Raw genomic sequence first — 15225 nt, 5'->3', positions numbered from 1 at the left:
AGGTTTATACTGGTTTGGGCCACCATTGTGGTGTAATACCGTAATCTTGTGTGTGGTGTGGTGGATTGCCTCTGGGGCAGATGATGAAAACTATAGAGGAAGAACAGCCTCGCGAGGGGTGTTCTTGTGGTGGTGTGCTTGGAGGGGAATTGCTCCGTCTCTGTTGGCTCTAGGTGGATCTAGATGCCTTCCACTGTGGTGGCTATCTCTATTTATAGAGGCCCTGGTCCTCTTCCCAAATATTCAGCGGGAAGGGAGCCAACAACAGCCATTTTTTAGGGGGATAGCTAGTACAAGATATCCCGACTAAAGTTGGTCTTCGACTGCCAAAGGCACTAGCGATGACGCCGTCTTGGGCTCCATGGTGATCTCCGTCCTGCCGTCCTACTAGTCTTGGTCTCGTTGCATCGATATGGAAACCTTTGCTTGATGCCTCGGTACTCCACGCCTGCGCTTGCCCCCTTTGCACCAAAGAGGAAACGAGGAAACTGCACTGGCTGGGGCCCGCCTGGCGCCCGCCTGGTCTCGATCGTCATGGCTTGCGTCACGAGTACCTCGCGAGGTACTTCTTGCCTTGATCTCTCTGCCTCCTCGCGAGCCTGCCTGGTGAGGCCGCCCCTGAGGAAGCCTTGCATCGTTCGCCCCGCGAGGCTGGCCCCTCGTGAGGGTCTTGAGCTTGGGTTGATGAAGACGGGCCGTACTGGGCCACTGCTTGAGCCACACCGCAGGCTGCGGGCAGGCAAGTCTAGGGACCCCCGTTCCCAGAACGCCAACATGTCCTTCTTTGTTCCTGTTTCTGTCCCTTCGGGGAAATGTCAGGTTTTGTCTATGAGAGTCTTGTTAGCCTGCTACAGCCAGGATTCTCCGGAGTCTTGCTAGCCCAGCTGCTGCAGCCCGGATTCACTCGCTGATGACTGACACGTTCGTTGTTGGGTCATGTATGCCTGCCCCTGTAAGTTAGCGCCACTTTGGGTTCATGACTAGCCATGTCAGCCCGGGTTCTTTGTCATATGGATGCTAGCGACACTATCATGAGCCAAAAGGCGCAAACGGTCCCGAGCCTAGTAAGGCAACACCCGTGGGAATACCATGCGTGAGACCGCAAAGTGATATGAGGTGTTACATGCTAGATCAGTGTGGCATGGGATCGGGGTCATGACATATGCAGTGGCTCCTTCTAGGGCCCCAGAAGCCCCGGACTCCTGAGCCTCTAGCGGGGCCGGGCCTCCGGAGGAGCTCTCAACAGCTGATGGAGGCGCGCGCCCCTTGCCTCCACACTCGGGGCGCACGTGGCAGGGTCGATCAGGAGAGGAGCCACGAAGACGAGGTTCTCGCGGGGCCCCTAAATGCCCGCGGGAAGCAACCCCCACTCGTCGAACAGAGGCATCCGCCCCGTGAAGGCCGCCTTGTTCGAGCACAGATAGAGAAGGAAGCCACTCCTGGAAGGTCTGCAGGCTCGGACTCGCCGGTCAGAAGTTTGAGCACCATGCCCAAGGTATCAGCTGCAACCAACGACTTCTGCAGCCTCATTGGATCTCCGGCACCTGAGAAGTCCCACATCGGGCGAGAATGGCACTGGAGGGGAGCAATGCGCTGCTTCATGAATTCCTTCACCACCATTGGCACTGTCACCTCCAGATCCTGGAGCCTCTCCAATCTCTTCCAGACGAAAGCAAGACGCCGGTAAAAGAGCTTCTCATGGCCCTAGCCGGAGCTAGGCGAGGCCGGCAACTCAGAAATCAATAGCAGGGGGCTGAACACGCGGGCGTCCAAAAGAGGCCACTGCTTCCGGAATACCTTCGCGATAGGAGAGAGCTCGAAGTCAATCCCCGAACCAGCGGTTGTGGCCACAACTTTGAAGACAGCGAGGAAGATGACGGAGCGGGGTTCCAGATACAGCAGCTGGATCTGGTAATGCGACATCATGCCATTGAATAAAGGGGAGAAAGGGGGAATCAACCCAGCAAGAAGAGCATCGAGATAGATGGGGATCTTGGTGGCGCTCATCTCTCTGGTTCGCCAAGATGCAGGGCGGACAGTCGTCCCCCTCCCCTCATTGGAGCGGCGAGCGCATGGCGAACCTTGTCCAGCCGCTCCTCATTGATCATCGTCGACTGCTCAAGGGCTGGCTCCAAGGCCGGCGGAGGACCGGCCGGTGCGGGCGGCTTCCTGTTCTTCTTCCTCGGCTTGGGGTCCATGGCGAGTACTAGAAGAGGGCAAGGCGCCTGCGCCAGATCTATGGACACGGCGGCAAGATTGGGAAGGAGGAAAAAAGAGCTGAGCACGGTAATTTGCAAAGGGCGAGCTACACTGACAATGGGAGGTTGCTGGGTCTACCGGATATTAAGACGGCGCGGGGAAGTGGAGACGCCCACGTCTCATCAACCGCCACGTGTCTTCAAGACCGCAGGCTGATAGGGCCACGGCGCTCCACCCTTGCCCTTTGGCTTCACTTGGAAGCAAAGTCCGAGCGTGCCTTTGGCACTGGGGCTACTGTCGGCGTCCTGGATTCGGGGGTATCCAGACCTACACTACTAGGGAAAACCTTATACACAGAAATTTAGCAACAATGCGGGTCAAAAAAGGGCGCTAGTGCTATATAGTAGTAGCGATTGAAGAAAAACCGCGCTATAGATACAACCTTAGCAGTAGCGCGTGTAGTTGCAAAAGCGCTAATACTAATATTCCCATTGGCAGAATGAAAGGCTACGCATAGCAGTAGCGGTCTTGGAAGAAACGCGCTACCGCTAGGGCATAATTAGCAGCGCGTTTCCTATGAAGAGCGCAACTACTAACGGAAATAAAATAAGATGAAAAACAAATAGAAAAGTTAATGAAAATGAAAGAAATAGAAAAAGGAGAAAGGAAAAATAAAATGTAAAGCAAAATAAATGAAAAAGCGAAAAAACGGAGGAAGGCATAGCAGAAGCGTGTGTTTGTATATGCTCTATAGCTAACGGACCTGCAGGGCGTGTCCTAAACCCCCGCTATAGAAACAGAAAGGGAAATTAAAAATGGAAGAAATTTACATAGCTATAGCAGCAGCGTGTTTTGTGAAAACCGCTATAGCTAACTTAGATATAGCACGTTTAACCAAACGCGCTACCACTAAGTTTGACTTAACCAAAAAACCGTTTCCCCCCAGCCACCACTTCTCCGCCAAATCCCTCAACCCACCCTGCGCGCCGCCGTCTCCCCGATTCACCGTCGCCCCACTTCGCCACCGTCTCCTGCCGATGTCGACGCCACCAGGGCCGTGCGCCGTCGACGCCACCGGAGCCGCCCCCAACGCCACGGAGCCACACGGCCTCGTCAACGCCACCGGAGCCGCCGTCGACGCCACCGGATCCTTCCTCTCCACAACTGCCTCCCTCGCCGTCACCGGAGACGCCCCTGCCTCCCTCGCCGTCACCGGAGACGCCGTTGCCTCCCTCACCACCACTGCCTCCGTCGCCACCACCGGAGCCATCCTCTGTAAGCCCCCACCCCTCCTCTCTCTCATGCATAGGTTAGCTCGTTTAATTAGGTTAATTATCTAGGTTAGGGAAAAAATTAAGTTAGGGCTTTGACAGAGAAGTAGTTAGGTTAACTAGTTTAATTAGGTTAATTATCTAGGTTAGTGCAAAAATTTAGTTAGGGCTTTGACAGAGAACTAGTCAGGTTAACTAGTTTAATTAGGTTAATTATCCAGGTTAATTAGTGCAAAAATTTATTTTAGGCTTTGACAGAGAACTAGTTGCGTTAACTAGTTTAATTAGGGTTAATTATCTAGGTAAAATAGATTAACTAACTAGGTTAAATAGGTAGGTTAATTAGGTTCGTAGGATTAACAAGCTATGTTAAGTAGATTGGCTAGGTTAGAGGAAAATTTTATTTTAGAGCGTTAGGTCAGAAGGGTTAGAGAAATGGAGTTCCTTTGCAATTTAATTGGGTTCTGTGTTTAGTGAGATCATTTTGCAAAGGTTTTTGATTTTTGAAAAGACCACTATTTTTCAAGGAAAAGAATTTAGGCAAATTTTATTTTTCATTGAATTGGTCATGTTATATCTTTTCATTGAAGTTGTTCGATTGTGCCCAAGTGGCTTTGTTGTTTCTAGGGAATGATGCTGAGTGGCCTATGTTTTGCCGGAATGTTGATTCATTTTTGTTCCGGCAAATTTCAGGTTCTCGATTTGTCCACTTTTTAGCAAAGGTCATGCCGAAATTTTCCGTGAATTTCGGCATGACTTGTGCTACAAACGAGGACATATCGAGTGCCCGAGATTTGCCGCACCAGGAAGGAGTCAACATTTCTGCAAAACAATAGTCCTTTTTTATGTCATTATTCATTTTATTAGGTCTAGAATTAATTGACTAGATTTAATCATAGGAAACGTGGCTAGCAGCGATGAAGGATAGGGTTCTGGTTATTGCGACGACGTCAACCGGGCGGCAGACGAATTTTCTAGCCTTACCGACGATCAACAGATGTTGTTGCTGGGCCCATTGGTGGCATCGGGGACTGAGATCGACACGCAGACCGGTGCTGAGACTGAGACCGAAGCTGAGATTTAGACCGGCATCGAGACTAGCGCTGAGACCGGTGCTGCCTCGGGGAGCGGAGCCGGTGTAGAACCGAAAGCAAAGAGGCAACGGGTTCCTAACAAACTCAGGACTACTAGACCGGTGGTCACGGAGGTGGACGACGGCAATTTTGAGCCAAAGGCGCCCGAGGAAGCGCGCCGCTGCTACGGCAATCAAATAGGCTGCATCATACGGACAACCGCCACCATCAACGATGAGAAACTACAGAAGATAGAAAATATGAGGAGCTCCCTCCTAAAGAAGTTTCACCAGATATTCTTGTTCCCGGGCCGGAATGAGAAGGATTATGAAGATCCAGACGAGGACCTGGCAATGAAGAAGATAAACAAACACGCCATGACCAAGTTTAGCGACGCGTTGGCCGCCAGGAAAAATCGAGTGAAAGCAAAGATCAACGACGGGGAACCCTACTCCGAGATTGTAAAGGATAATCCGACAATCACGAAAGCGCAGTTTCAAATATTCAAGGAGGCTTGTGAGGCCGAAGCTGCCAAGAAAAAGTCTAAGTACATGAAGGGGCTTCAAAAGAGGAACATTGGGAGCCACCACCTCGGAAGTCGTGGTTACGGCGGAAAGAGGTCCAAATGGGCCAAGGAGGACATGGAAGCCGCGAGTCTGGGCATCCCAGACCCCTTGGCGGATTTCACCGTCCCGTAGGAGCGTGACGTCCTGAGGGCCCGGCATCGTTGGGACCCAGTGAAGAAGGTTTATGAGACAACACCGGTCATTACCGAGTTCATGAGACTGCTGGTAATTTTCGTTTCTGATCAATTCGAATGCACACGTTAGTCATATTTGTAAAAGATCCTTGTGCCTTTTGCAGAGAGAGCAGCACCTGATTGCGGCCGAAAGAGACTCGCCTTCTGAGGCATTGGCGAGGCCCAAGTGGGACACTCCATTCAACCGGGCGTTGAACATATTGAAACAACAACTGGTGGATACTCGACCGTCGTATGGACGCGTGCACGGTGTCGGAGACGGCACCACGTGGAAGAAGTACTACCGTGAGACCATGAAGGAGAGAAAGGAAAGACGGAGGTTAATTGAAGAAAACATCGACAAGAAGGTTGAGATTGCGGTTGAGAAGAAATCATCTCAGACAGTCGCAACAGCGGTAGCTGCCGCAAAACAGGAGATTGCAGATATATCTACTAACTTGGTGACGGGCGTTTTCACTTGGACAAGGCAAAATCCAGAAAAAAATGCAGAGGACTTTCCCCTTGCTGAATTTTTGGGAGCACCTGCTCCCGCACCGGCTCCCGTACCTGCTCCCACACCGGCTCCCGCACCGGACGTGCTCGGTGATGCCTCCTCTTTGGCTGAGCTCGACGCCCTCACGGTATCTATCACACCGGCCCCCTTCAATATAAATGTATAATCTCCGGTTTTCGTTGCCTTTCGGATGTCTCACGTCGCAAACTTTTCTTTGCAGGCCGACGAAACCCCGTGCACCATATTGTAGACCATCAGCGAACAGAAGGTGGACGTGGGGAAGGCGACGATAATGGAGCCGAAGGAACCATTGTTCCACAACCGGCCAATCCCCCCGAACGTCTTTAAGGTTTCCGTGGCCAGTGTCAAACCGGGCCACGAGAATTTGCCTCCTTTAGTACTAGTGGGGGATGACGATGAGACCCCGCGGCGGCTTGGTGATTGTTGCAATGGGTGGGTCCTGTTGTGGCCAAAGAGTCTGCTTTGTCTGGAGGCGGCCGGGAGCACACCCACGAGCACGCAACCTCAGCAAGGTATGAACATCAACACCCCACCTACCCAATTAGCTTCGGGTGTCGGGTTGGGTGATAGCGGACGGGGTAAGCAGGTGGCTCCATTAGTCGTTGATGACGTCGCCATGGATGAGGATGAGGATGATGATGGCGCTGAACAGTATGTCTATACTGGCGCCTCCTCAGGGTTTGAGCGTCATGAGTCGGTGCCTGATTTACCGTCTCAACGTATTATTGACGACCTTCCGGTAGTAAAGAAGTCTAGGAAGAGAGCGAGGAAAGGCAAAAAAGCTGATTCTATGATCCAGCTGCCTCAGCAGCCTCGGCTTCAGGACGGTGTAGATATCCCCGATGCGGATAAATGGCATATCCCCGGTCAACCAATCCTATCTGAAACAGCGCTACGGGCCAGATTCGACGATCTAAGGAGATTTCATGACGATGTGCTGCAGGTAGAGAAAGGCCTCATCGCCTCGAAAGATCTAGGATACCCACTCTACGTGGTTAACGTTCCGCGGCAAATGTCGTACATCGACAGCTTCCCCGCGGATAAGTTCTTCCTCCGATTCGATTACATATTCGACATGTTTCACGTGAAGAAGGTGGATTTTATGTTTGTCCGCCTTTATGCCTTGCACATGAACTACATCATTGGGGTTGAGCAGATAAGTCATATCTGTGTCGCTGACCCGTACTACATGCACGAGGGCTTCTTGGGAGTCTGTGTAGAACAGCGTGAATACGCGAGGGATTACATCGTCAGTTTCATGCTCGCCAATAAGGACAAGGAGGCGATTCTCGTGCCTTATCACCCCGTGTAAGTCATCCGCGCTGCTATCCTTCCTTCGATTTCAATAATTCATTTGCACAGTGGAGGCTAATTCATTTGGACTCGTCGAAGAACATTCCCGAAAAGGATTACACCCACATCAAAGATGTTCTCAATAGTGCTATGTTTTACTACCAAGCAAGGGGTGGAGAGGTTAGGGACAAGAAGAGAAGGGGCGGTAGGGCCGCCTTCAGCCATAAGACCGACTTCTGCTGCATCCAGCAACCGAATGATTCTCTTAATGATGGATTCTATGTCCTACACCACATGCTAGAGTACAAACGGGATAACCAGAACCTTCACATGTCACCTAGATCTAGCGATGCCCATATTCTGCAATGGGCAAAGGACATAGGAGATATCGAGGATCATCAACTTCGAGCTGAGTTCTATAACATCCAGCGTGAACTTGCCCAAATCATCATGAATGAGGTCGTCGGAAAAACAGGGATGTTCTATGCAGAAGGACAAATGTCGTGGGAAGACGTCCGAACATGGATAGCCTCTTAGCGTCTCGACATGAAGCCTTTCACTAAGCTCGAGGACTATCTCCCTGACATGGATGGATGGCACGACATGATGGAGTGATTGTCGATATATGACAATGTGTCCTTTTAGTCCATACTTTCTTTTATGACAAAACTTTGAGTTATGCACGGTGAAACTTTATTTGTGATGTAATTAAACCATCCTCCTCCTCGACTAGCAAAAATCACTCTAGTTAGGGCATTTTGGGTACGATGAACTTTGTTATTTATGCTTATGATATGTTGTTTCTATTTTTGCCAAGTGTGTCTCTTTCTGTTGCTCAACTATATATGTTGCATAACATCGACTCATGTGACGATGCAGGTGCATAGATCATAGATGGCGAAGAAGTGCTATGCTAGGAGTATATATATGACAAGTGGCCGGAGTGTCAGGCCCAGGTGTACCGGTTTTCGGTTTCCGAGCGACACGCAGTAGTTAGTTTAGGTTCACGCTAACGCGAGAGAGGGATACGAACTCATGTACTCAAAGTGATAGCTATTCTCGCGTATATCATTGTTTAGATGGATGACAATGTATTTGCAAGTAATCGAGACTTGTATCGCTATTTTTGAGATTGATGACGAGAGACCACTTTGTGTTGGATGATGATTATGATGATGACATGATTTGATGAGACTAATTGTATGTATATGCTATGATTACATTTGTATGTGGATGATATGCTAAAGATTATTCTATAAAGCCTATTCAAATACAAAACAAATAAAAAACAAATATGCAGGAAAAAAACTAGTAAAACAAGTAGTAGCGAGGGGGGGGGGGAATTTAGCAATAGCGCCGCCTTACCAGTAGCGCTTCCCTATAAACAGCGCTGCATATAATATCAGTAGCGCCCTTTTCTAAAGAGCACTGCAGCTATCCATGTGTAGCAGTAGCGTGGATCAACAGGCGCTACTGCTATACGTTAGCTGTAGCGCCTTATTAGTAGCGCCGGTACCCACGCTACTGAGAGGGCCAAAAACCGCGCTGCTGCTAGGCTTTTCCCTAGTAGTGCTACCTGCTTGCGGCCCACCACGTGGCTCCATCGGCGGCCTGGTACGGGCCAGCTTCAACACAAAAAACCGCAAGACCCTCGTGAGGGGCCAAATCTCGTGAGGCGAGCAACACCAAGACCCCCGAAGGAATTGGCCTCCTCAGGAGAGCTCCTGAGGAGCGGAGAGTTCTATGCAGGTTACCTCACGAGGCTCAGCTGATGTGAGCCATGTCGACCAAGGCGAGGCGGGCGCTAGAAGGGCGCAGAACGCATGTTTCCTCTCCGGTGCAAAGGGAGGCGAGCCACAGGTGCGGAGTCTCGAGGAATCAGCCAAAGGTTTCCATTCTGGTGCAAGGAGACCAAGACCGCCAGGACGGCAGGATGAAGGTAGCGTCACGACGAGAGGCTTTCCGCAGGAGAAGACTACTTTTGTCAGGATAGACTATACTACTTGTCCCCATTCAAACCCGGCCGTTGTGGGATCCCTTCCCTCTCATGTTTGGGAAGAGGACCAAGGCCACTATATATAGGACTAGCCACCACCATAGTGGGCGATCGGATCCAATCTCACCCGACCACCCCAACAGCTCAAGAACACCTCACCTCCTGAGGCTTGTTCATCCACTGTACTTCTTCATTCGCAGCCTACAAGGCAATCCATCACACCACATTGGATTAGGGTATTACACCACAACGGTGGCCCGAACTGGTATAAATCTCTGTGTCTTTGTGCCTCTTTGAGCTCAACGCGCTAGGCTTAGGAGGATTGCGAGTAGGCAGGCTGGGTAGGTTGAGATCTCCGCATGCACCCCACAGTTTGAACCTCTCAAGGGTTGCCGGATCCCTAAATCCAACAAGAGAGGAGCAGGATCCGAAGAGGTGGCTGCTACAAGAATGGAATGTTCCAAAGCATTTGCTCTTGAAAGAATTTGAACTAATTGTTCCACAGTCGAGCGTTTTTGTCCAATTGCAACATAGACACAATACAATGTCTCACTCTCATTTGTGCCCCTTGAGTTCATTTGCTTTTGGTTTATTATAGTATCAATAGATATTGTAGTTTTTCCAGTTTGTCTTTCCTGATTATAAGTTCTCATTGACAACGGCCTGTAGGAACCAGGCTATCTACTGCTTTTAAGCCTGTTTGCATGGGCTCATGCACAGATTTACATTCAATAATACCTGGGATTTCACTTCGACACGTCTTCGTTCGTCATCGCTTACAGCCCCTTTTACCTCAATAGGTACTCCCAAGGCGTCGACCACACGGCCTAACATGGCCTTTCCCGTAGTAACATCCACAATAGATCCAGTGCGCTTGACAAGATCTCCTTCTTTAATAGCGGTATCACACTACTAGAAACAGGGATTTTGCCGCCTGTCAGTTCTTTGTCGTCTGCTAGCTATTAAACCAAAAGCGACACCGTCCGTCGCTGCTCTGCCCCCCGCCGCCCGGCGCCGCTCCGTCCAGCCGCCCCCTGGTGAAGTTCTTCATTTTGTTTCTGTCTTTTGTTTCTTGCTGTTTTATGATTTAGGTTATTAGATTTTAGGTTAGTCATATTTTAGGTTACTAGATTTTAGGTTAGTCATATTTTAGGTTATTAGTACATTTTATGAGTTAAAGAAATAAGAAAAGAAGAAAAAGTAGAAGTGAAAAAAAAGAAGAAGAAAAGAAGGACAATAAGGAAAATGAAGAAGAAAAAGAAGACAAGAGGAAGAAGGAAATGAAGGAAGAAGAAGAAGAAAAAGAAGATGAGGAAAAAGGAAGAAGAAGAAGAAGAAGAAGAAGAGCAGGAGCAGGAGAAGAATAGAAGAAGAAGAAGAAGACATGACTGGCACCCCGACACCCTGACCCTGACACGACACCCCTGACCCCGACACCCGACCCCCTGACCCTGACACGACACCTTGACGCTGACACAGCACCCCGACCCTGACACAGCACCCCGACCCTGACACGACACTACCGACACCCCAACCATCGACACGACAACCCGACACGGCACCCCCGACCACGACACAACACCCCGACCCCGACACAACACCCCCGACACCTCCAAAAAAGGGTGCTCTTTGGCCTTCCAAAGGCCGACTGGGTCATATATTTGTGAATTATAAGTTAGATCATATATTTTTCCATTTTGTTATAAAAAACATCATATTTGTGTTGATCAGATGGTTTTAAATGTGCAGTTGTTTCGTCGCTGCAATGGTTTGGTCTTCAACGACCTCCTCATGCATTTGATGAGCTCCGCCCCTGCATTCGTGGGTGAGCACAAATGAACTGCTAGCTATAGGTGTCTTCAATCATCAGTATGTGTGACCACTATGTTTCTCCCATTCGAAAGGGTTACATCTATAAATATGTATGCATTTGCATATTTATAATCGTGATTCTTTCGAATTGTCCAACGTTATCTATGGACAACCTGAGTATGTGTAGATTGGTTCGTTTTCCCATATGCTCTGCTCTAGATCCGATGCAGAATTATGTCAGTGCATGCCTGTTGTTCTCCGGGTACACATCTCTCCGCTTATTGGTGAGATGTGTATCAAGAGAACAGCAGGGAGGTGCGGCTAAAATTTTGCGTCCGATCCGGAGTAGAGCATGGGAAAACGAACCCAATCTACACATACTCGGGTGGGATTAGGACCTATCTTTACCTATTAGTGTCTAGGTTGCATGGACATAAAAGTGACAAACTACATTGATTGGTGAATATATACATGCTGATTTATATATATATTTCTTATGTGTCCAGTAGCTAGGCAAGACGAGTGATCGTGCGTGGATGTACACTAGTCACACTAGTCAGAAAGACATGACCAATGAATGGTTAAGAAAAACAAAGGGGTTTGTGAGAGCCACATTTGCAAAAAGCCAGAGGACAACCTGGTGCCCCTGTGCCGGGTGCAACAATTGGCACAAGAGGACAGAGGATGAAATGGGAAAACACCTGCAGAAGAGGAGTTTTACGCCAGGTTATACGGTGTGGACATTTCATGGCGAGTCTGCCCAACGTCCCAAACCTGAGGTGCTTCGTCGTCGCACCGACGAGCATGGTACTAGGGTGGAAGACAAGGTGCAAAACATTGAAGATGCTCGGGACTTGGACGATGAGATGGATGAATATGCAAAGGCCTTCAATGAAATGTTAGAGTTTTCAAAACGCCCTCTTCGTGAGCACACTGAGCTTTGTCAGTTGGATTCTATCTCACCAATAATGGCTCTGAAGGCTCAATTCAACTTGGGCAGAGAATGCTACAACACGATGATGACAGTATTTGGACGTTTTCAACCCAAAGGACATGTACTACCTGCAAACCTGTACCAGTCAGACAAAATGCTCGGTGCTCTTAAGATGCCCTATGAGAAGATACATGCATGTGAGAAAGGATTTTCCTTATTTAGGCTTTAGTATGCGGACTTGAAATATTGTCCCATTTTCAAGTCATCCAAGTATGTTATGGTAGACAACGATATTGGTGAGAAGATGCATACCAAAATCACCATTAATGTTCTTCAGTACATGCCAATCGTACCAAGACTTCAATGTCTTTTCATGGTCGAAGAGACGGCCAGACAGATGACATGGCACAAAATGGGCAAAAGAACCCAACTAGATGCAGATGGGAAGCTGATGATGGTGCACACAACGGATGGTGAAGCGTGTAAGCGGTTCTACGCATTACATGCGGAAAAAGCGACAGATCCAAGGCATCCGCGAGTCGCCATCAGCATGGATGGGTTCGGTGTGTTTGGTCTAACGGCAGCCCAATATAGTTGTTGGCCTGTATTTGTCATTCCACTCAATCTCCCCCCACGGACAGATTATGCTAAGAAAGAACATTTTCCCGATGTTGATAATTCCAGGGCCCAACTATCCGGGGAAGAATATGAATGTGTACATGTAGTCGGTTAAGGACAAATTGCAAGAAGCTTGGGATAATGGGTTCAAGACATTTGACGCCTTTAACAAACAGAACTTCATAATGCATGTCTCGTACATGCACTCGATACATGACTTGCCGGCGTCTGAGGTATTCTTTGGCTCGTGTGCATGGAAGGCTCCCATGCCGCACATGCAAGGGAGCTCTTGAGTTTCATTGGCTTCAGGCCGGTCTCAAGTTTTCTTGCTTCGACTTGCATAGATAGTTTCTGGATCCTTGCCATAAGTTTAGGAAATACAAGAAGAACTTCATCAAATGTAGAGTTGTCAAAAACCCTGCACCACCTCTGTTGACAAGCAAAGAGACCCTGGATCAGTTAAATGCTCTCGAGCTAGATCAAGAGCATCTAGTGTATTTCAACGGGTATAACTAAAAACAGGCCTAGACTCATAAGACATGCTTGTGGGATCTGCCTTACTTCAAAGACCTCCTTTGCCCACACAACATCACACTACTAGGAAAAGGCCTGCTAGTGGCGCACCTGTTTTTCCTACTAATGGCGCACTACAGGTGCACCACTAGCACCACGCCATTATAATTTTTTACTAATGGTGCACCACAGGTGCGCCATTAGTATGCCGGATACTAATGGCGCACCAGGCAGTGCGCCATTAGTATAGCCCACGGTGCGCCATTACTATCTGACTTAGTAATGGCGCACCACATAGAAGTGCGTCATTACTAACAATTTTTTTTCAAATATTTTTTTAGAATTTTGTTTTTCAAAAAAATATCAAATTCTTTTTCGTTTTTTCTTAATCTCGGGTCACTATGGCTTAATCTCGGGTCAATATGCTTAATCTCAAGTCAAATCGCACTACTAAGTGATCAAACTTCCCAAAAGGTCAGCCATCCTCACACTACTCCAGCCCGAGCATGCTTAACTTCGCAGTTCTATCCAACAGGCACTTGTTGATATATGTATCATATCAATCCTATTATACGTTGTTGTCTAGGACTTTGTTCATGTTCATGTGTATGATGAAATTTTGAAAAATATTTCAAACTTCCCGATCATATTACGTATCATTTTTTGAAAAAAATTTGCAAAAAAATTTTGCAACAAAATATTTTTTTCTGTTACTAGTGGCACATCTAGCAAACGGTGCGCCACTAGTAAGTTTGAATTTTTTTTGTATTTTTTTGCCTCTAGATCTTGAAAGCCCTATAACTTTTTTCTATTAGGTTTTTGAGGATTTTGAAAATGTTAAACGGGGTTCCCCCGGTTAAATTCGGATGTAACTTTTCGAGTAGATGATTTTTCATATAAAAAACTTTTTAATCCGAGTTCGTATGCAAAAGTTATGCCCATTTTACAAATTACAGAGAGATTTTGCAACTAAAGTCGAAATTTATATTTGTAAATTTTCCCAACAACTAGACCAGATAGCACATGGGAAACTTATTTTCTTTTATTTTTTTATGTTTCCATCATTTTCTTTTAATTTTTTTAAAACTGAAAAGGCGGTCCATAGGGGGAGGGGGGTGCATTCGGTGGATTTTTTGGGCCAAGTTAGTAATGGCGCACCGTGGGAGTGGTGCACCATTACTAGTTCAACTAGTAATGGCGCACCACTCCCACGGTGCGCCATTACTAGTTTTGAAAAAAAAATAGAAAAAAAATTGAAAAAAATATTACTAGTGGTGCACCGTGGATGTGGTGCGCCATTACTAGTTTAACTAGTAATGGCGCACTATCCCCTGGTGCGCCATTACTAGTTTTGAAAAAAAAATATAAAAAAATAAAAAAAAATTGGAAAAAAATTACTAGTGGCGCACCAGGGATGTGGTGCGCCATTACAAGTTTAACTAGTAATGTCGCACTATCCCCTGGTGCGCCATTACTAGTTTAGAAAAAAAATAAAAAAAATTGTTACTAATGGCGCACCGTGGATGTGGTGCGCCATTAGTTTTTGGACACTAATGGCGCACCAACACATGGTGCGCCATTAGTATATAGTAGTGGCGCACCACATGTCTGGTGCGCCATTAGTGTCAATATCATCTATAGCCCTTTTCCTAGTAGTGTCAACGTGATGCACACTGAAAAGAATATCGCCGAGCCACTTTTTGGTACATTGTTCGGCATAGATGGGATGTCAAAGGATAATACAAAGGGTAGAGTCAATGTGGAGGTGCTATGTGATAGACGGTTACAAAACATGCAACCACTGAAAGGAAAGCAGAATTGGACAAAGCCAAAGGCATGGTTCAATCTTGGAAGGCCAGCTATGAGGGAAATTATCTTGTTGGTGAAAATGCAGTTGATGTTCCCCGATGGGTATGCAGCGAATCTAAAGAGGGGAGCGATTCTTGAAAGTTTAAAATATTTGGTCTCAAGAGTCACGACTGGGACATATGGATTGAGTGGTTAATGTCGGTGATGTTGTGTGGCTTCATCCCTGAGGATGAATGGCTAATACTGGCAAAGCTGAGCTATTTCTTTCATGTTCTTTATGAGAAAGAAATATCGCCTGGCCTGCTAGAAGAAATGGAAGAGTTGGCGCCAGAGTTTATCTGCAAGTTAGATAAGATCTTTCCGCCGGGCTTCTTTAATCCAATGCAGCACTTAGTTTTGCATCTCGTGACCGAGCCAAGATTGGGGGGGGGGG

At 47.6% G+C, this 15225-nt stretch overlaps 1 pseudogene; it reads right to left on the bottom strand.

Moving 5' to 3' along the window:
- LOC119321171 overlaps nucleotides 1-15225 on the bottom strand; it is a 96671-nt pseudogene that overhangs the window by 76681 nt on the left and 4765 nt on the right.

Source organism: Triticum dicoccoides, chromosome 6B, assembly GCF_002162155.2.
Source record: "Triticum dicoccoides isolate Atlit2015 ecotype Zavitan chromosome 6B, WEW_v2.0, whole genome shotgun sequence".
Lineage (NCBI taxonomy): Eukaryota > Viridiplantae > Streptophyta > Magnoliopsida > Poales > Poaceae > Triticum > Triticum dicoccoides.
This window is presented reverse-complemented; position numbering and strand designations above follow the sequence as displayed.